The sequence below is a fragment of the Aedes aegypti genome, chromosome 2 (assembly GCF_002204515.2).
Source record: "Aedes aegypti strain LVP_AGWG chromosome 2, AaegL5.0 Primary Assembly, whole genome shotgun sequence".
Lineage (NCBI taxonomy): Eukaryota > Metazoa > Arthropoda > Insecta > Diptera > Culicidae > Aedes > Aedes aegypti.
The window spans coordinates 342435020-342441593 of NC_035108.1; positions in this window are offsets into that span (position 1 = coordinate 342435020).

Consider the following 6574-nt stretch of genomic DNA (forward strand, 5'->3'; position numbering starts at 1 on the left):
TTCACCTAGCTCGATGCGCTCCACGCCTTCTTGTTCCGACCGGATTCGAAGCGAACACCATCTTTACAGGGCGGTTGTCCAGCATTCTTGCAACATTTCCTGCCCAGCGTATCCATCCAGCTTTGGCCATCTTCTGGGACACTGGGTTCGCCGTAGAGTCGGGCGAGCTCGTGATTCATCATTCGCCGCCACACACCGTTCTCCTGCGCGCCGTCGAAGACCCAAGTAACAATAGTAGCTGAACAACAGTTTGTTCAGCTGAAATTATGTTGGATCGTCTTAAGCACCCGGCGTTCGAAAATCCCAAGAGCTTGCAGGTCCTCCTCGAACATAGTCCACATTTCATGCCCGTAGAGGACTACCTGTCTTATGACCGTTTTGTACATCGTACATTTGGTGCGGGGATGAATCTTCTTAACCGCAGTTTCTTCTGGAGCACTGGAGCCCATAGTAGGCACGACTTCCACAGATGATGCGTCTTCGTATTTCACGACTAAAGTTGTCGTCAGCAGCAAGTAAATATCCGAGGTAGACGAACTCGTCAATCACCTTGACAGAATATCCGTCTATCGTGACACTGCTTCTTGGGCTGGCCCTGTTGCGCTCAGTTCCGCCTACCAACATGTACTTTGTTTTCGACGCATTCCCTATTAGCCAGACTCATGTTGCTTCGTGTTTCAGGCGGGTGAACAAATCTGCCATTGTTTCAAAATTTCTTCCAATAATATCCATTGTCCGAATCTCGTGAAAATCGTGCCTCGACTGTTAAGTCCGGCTCTCCGCTTGACACCTTCAAGCGCAATATTGAACAGCAGGCACGAAAGTCCATCACCTTGTCGTAGTCTCCGGTGGGATTCGAGCAATCTGTAATGTTCTCATGAACTCGTTTGCTATACACAGTTCGAACGAAACGTGTAAATTTCTGAGACATATAATGCACATAATTGGAGCGTGGAATATCATGGATATTTACATGGTATGTCATGTAAACTTCAATTGAATGTCATGTAATCCAGCAGGATCCTGAGTGGTTACATGACATATAACACATTTTTACATTATTTCGGACATAAATTTACATGATTTCGGGTTTACATGGCATAAATGAAGTTTACATGACGTGTAATCTTCATTATTTTTAACTGTGTAGGTGATATACGACGGATTATAACTGGGATAGCACTCCGTAGGCGGCGTTTAGGATAGTGATTGCACGATAATTTTCACACTCCAGTTTGTCTCCCTTTTTGTAGATGGGGCAAATAACGACTTGCTTCCACTCCTCCGGTAGCTGTTGCATCTACCAGATTCTGACTCTCAGCTGATGGAGGCAAGCGGACAACCTATTCGTCATCAAACGTCAACATCCCACCGCAAAATCGCTAGTGTTTGGAGGGGATTTTAACCTCCAAATTGCCAAATAACCTCCAAATCATCCCCTCCAAGTTAGTTCTAATTTCATCCGTTATATGAAATATGGTGGCGCGTCGATCGTCGCAAGTTTATCGTTAAACAGTCAATAGAGCTCGCTCTCATCCGGCAACGCTGCCTCAGAATGCTGCGTGTACGCATTGGCGACATCTGGTTGTTTCTGTCGCGCTCAGTGAATCAATTGTCACCCAGCACGCAGCAACAAAGACATTGTCACCTCCTATTCTTGTTGCAACAATTTTATTCCGCAACATGAGTTTATCATCACTTGAACAGAATATGACAAAGATCGATCAACATGTGCGCAGAGATTTTCTGCAGTCTTCAAAAAATCCCTTTCCAAGAGCTGCTGAGATTTAAAATCACCAGAGCAAGATTTGTTTCGCGCGCGTTTTTGGTTCAAATCCAGACATGCAATGAATCATGCCACGTGTATGGGAGGATTGAATCCCAGGATTCAATCCTTGATCAATTGTTTAATGGTGAAATGAATCGAGTCAGCATTGCTATTTCTGGCAATGTTAACTGAAATTTCCTGTCAGATAGGACGTTTGGAATGAGTCTATCGTAAATTTCTGACAGCCTTTTGACCTTAACATATGTACTGAAATGACTTCCCATTTAGATGGGACCGCTTGCTTTTAATCAGAGAATATGAATAAAATGGTATCAGAATTTAAGAATTGACATCCGCAAGACCACGACTTAATTTACCAATCATAGTGCTGTGACGGTCAAATATTTAACTTAATACACTTAGCGGCCTATTTTGTAAATCGAGCAGATTCATGTGACTCGTCTGTATTCATTGTCGATCAAAGCAAGCATGCATATTTCAGATGTCACCCGTCGACTCCCATAGTAATCCAGTCACATAGAGTGACAACTGTCGAAAAACTCGAGTGACAGAGCTGAGTCGAGCGAATTTTTCGGTCGACAGTGACACTAGTCGAGTCATTTTGATCGACTCGACTTATAAAATAGACCCCTTAACCAAGGCTGATAATGACCTTCAGTAGAGCAAACTAGTAGGGTGGTTTGATACAACTCTTGGACGTTTCAGATGACCGATATAATTTTATTGATTTTCTTACTACTGCGCTTCTCGTTCCATAGGCTCGGTGCTTCCCAATCCCCATAGAAACGTCGGATATTCATATTGGACACGAGGAACATTTTGTACTATTTCATTCGGGGAGGGTGCTGTATTAGGGTGGGGCTTATTTCCAAAAATCTTCCGTAGTCAGGATTTACAAAGTGGAAAATGATCATCGGTCCCAAAATAACATCCTGTGAAAAAATGAGAATTTTTGGTGAAGGTTTAGAGGTGGCGCAATGGGCGTAAGTGCAGTTTTACCATTTTAGTGAACTCTGAAAAATTTTGGTATGCTTTCGAGCTTGTTTTGGTGATTTTAGGACCCTTAAGGGCAAAAAATCACCTCAAAATTGCGATATCTCCACTCCTTTAGATGATATTTGACGAAATAAATTTTATGCATGCGATTTTTGGCCCTTGAATAGGTTACGCTGGCTGATTAATATGAACCCGAATAAGCATATGAATAGCTGGGGAGAATTCCTATGCTAGTAGAATGGAACAAAAAGCAAAGAAGAATGAGGGAAAGAACAAAGAACACAGAAGAATGTAAGGTGGGGTGGGTTAAACAGGTGGGAGGGTGAAACTAGTGATGTCTTGAGCGTAACTGAGGAATCTAGAAAACGGTAATTATATTTATTGACTTAATAATTTTTTTTTCATTTTTTTTTCTCGGGGATGGGATTCGATCCCAGATCCTCAGCGTGAAAGGTGTGTGTTCTAACCACTACACCAGGTCCGACCCCTTGACTTTGATTTAATATTACCTACTTCAGAAATATTTCGAGCAATTTTTCTTCAAGTAGGGGAAGAGCACCAATTTTTTAACCATCTCTAGTTTTCGACCCATGTATACGATTTTATTGGAACGTATTGCAACTTTATTGGACTTTATGGAAAAAATTCAATAACGGTTAAAATGTCCTTAATTCTATGCGAAGTTTCATCATTATTCTCCTGGTAGATATATATAAATGCACGTCACTTTACTGCTTTAGTTCAATAATTGTTTGGTTGTTTTTTTTTTCTGAATGATGATAGCAATATATCGAAAGGGACCGTTGCAAAATTTACATCCTTTCAGCCTCACGCAGTATCTATTAAATTCATAACTAATTTATATAATTATTTATATATACATAGGACATCCTGTGATAATTTCTTCATGTAGCTCTGTCCTAAAAAATATGTTTCAGAACTGTGACGACTTAATTTTGGTTTTATTTGAGAGGTTTTCAACCTGAAGTGCTTTATCTCTTGCACCCTATAGAAGCTCGTGCACTAATTTGGATTTTGACTACCGAATTTTTTTCTTCTGCTGTTGTTTATACACATCGATTTCAAACACAGATGTAGAACGATGTATTGAACTTCATCTGCATTTTCGTTTGTCCGAAGTTATGTTGAAGGTGTTGTGGCGAAAGTGAAGTATTGGAACTCCAAACGCAATTAATTGCTGAAATGGCATCATAATCTAGAAATTCCTGTGGATATTCTAACAAGAAGTGTTATTGCTGGAAAGCAAAAATCGTTTATGGATTTACCTAATAAGGATATATCGTCTGGGATCAAAATCCGAACACCTAAGAAATGAATCTAAACCCTTCCACTTCATATAAAACTCCTTCTATTTGTATGAAGTGTACGGATTTTGAGCCTGTATGGATTTGGGCCCCTCTGTAATTTCTTTCAGATTATAAAAGCAATTGCTGGAGTTATATCAAACGGACATTCTAAAATACTAAATGAGTGTTAAACTTGCATATAATCACATCTCATACATCCAACCGAGATATTTTCACGGCTCCATAGTTGATTCTAATATGATGATATTATACACCCTCCCCCTGTTTAACCCACCCCACCTTACATTATTCTGTGTTCTTTGTTATTTCTATCATTCTTCTTTGCTCTTTGTTCCATTCTACAAGCATAGGAATCCTCCCCAGCTATTCTTATTCGGGTTCATAGTAATCAGTCATTGTAACCTATTCAAGGGCCAAAAATCGCATGCATAAAATATATTTCGTCGAATATCATCTAAAGGAGTGGAGATATCGCAATTTTGAGGTGATTTTTTGCCCTTAAGGGTCCTAAAATCACCAAAACAAGCTCGAAAGCATACCAAAATTTTTCAGAGTTCACTAAAATGGGAAAACTGCACATACGCCCTTTGCGCCACCTCTAAACCTTCACCAAAAATTCTCATTTTTTCACAGGATGTTATTTTGGGACGGATGATCATTTTCCACTTTGTAAATCCTGACTACGAAAGATTTTTGGAAATAAGCCCCACCCTAGTGCTGTATTCTTATATTCAATCAATCTCCAGTGCGCTTCAGTGATTCAATCCTGAGATTGAATCCTGGCACAAATCCCGCACGCTGAGATTGAAAAATTCAAGATTCAAAACGATCCCGCTCATTGAGCTGAATTCAAAGCATGCTTAATTGAATCTTGGAGCAGAATCTTAGAAGACTGATTTTCTGGGCTTCGAATCGCAATTTTGAGAACTTTCTCCGTGTTGGTAAACATTGACACATTATCAAACAGCATCCATAAACAAATTTGGTTTTGTGATTAAAATATCTGATTAATCACGAGTTGAAAAGGTTGCAACAACGTTGCGCCCTGTGATTGTCATGACAATTTTGCTTTTGATTGTGTCCTTATCCGCAACAGTTGCGACAAACGGTTGTGAGCGAGCTTGTTTTGTTGTTTGTTTTTCGTCTATTTTGATGATAATTTGATTCACTGGTCGCGCTAGATTGTACCGAGACGGGCAATTTCACCACCACCAGGTAGCGGTCGGAGCCAATGTAAGTGCCACGATAGATTCTGACGTCGGTTGTGCCGTAGAAGTGCCATCCGTTTATCAAAACGTGGTCGATTTGCGATTCTTTCAGCTGAAGTGATCTCCAGGTGTACCGATACGGTACACTCCGAAAAAATCATGCGATTTTACGTCTTTTGGATGCACATAAAAGAAGTGAGCCAAATAACATGAATTTGTGTCACATTTTAAATACGATGGTGTCTGATTCGGGAAATGTCAATCATAGCGGTATCGTTTTCTTGTCCTTCATCATGTACAATTACATTTTTCTTTCAATACATCTTTCAGAACCCATTTTTACGTCATTTTATCACTTACCATCATGTTTCATTCAGTCATAATGTGAATTACGTCCGGAGTGATTTTAATTATTTTTAAGAGTGTAGGCTGTGCAGAAAATAGGTGCTACGTACGGCCATATTCTCAGAGTTGGCGAAATCTATCAGTTTTCGCGGTTCTCGCTCGTCAGCCGGTGGGCGCTGAACTTTCACTTCCACTTGAACGGTGTGCCAATACATGTTAGTGCATTTAATGCACAGTAGCGCAACCAGGATTTGATTCTAGGGGGGGGGTTTTGTAAATTTTAAAATATATTTAAGAAGATTTTTTTTCATGAAAAAATCGAGTTGAACAATAAAAGTATGTTTTAGAAATTGCGTACTTAAATAAAATTAGAAAACATTACAATAAATTAGCGTGATGCTATACAGCTGCTCTCTTTCTGTGTAGTCTCTTAAATATATTTTCGAGTTTATTAACAAGGAGAATGGCTTCGACAACAATCTTCAAGCGCAGAGATTTGCAATAAAAATCATTGAAAACTAATTGTCAGATCTTACAGGATTGGCAATCCTGATAATCGAGTGCAAAGGTCAAAAATTAATTCTGCTTTCATTGGGCGATTTTATGTCCAAACATGTGATAACACCTTAAAACAACTATCAAACCTTAATTTTTGGATGCCTTTGAAAATCGCGACTCATTTACTATTGTAGTGGGACGCCAATGCATCCATATTTCTAATAAACAAATCCGAGTAATATTTTTCTAACATTTTTTGAATGAACACCCTCATCACCCTTAACACTCAATTCACACCTACATAAAAATTGTCATAAGTTCCTAATGGGTCCGAAATGATTCCACCGGCAGCTAAATACTTCAAGAGCATTCGAAAATTTTCCTCCTCTCTAATAATCTTTAAAGATCAA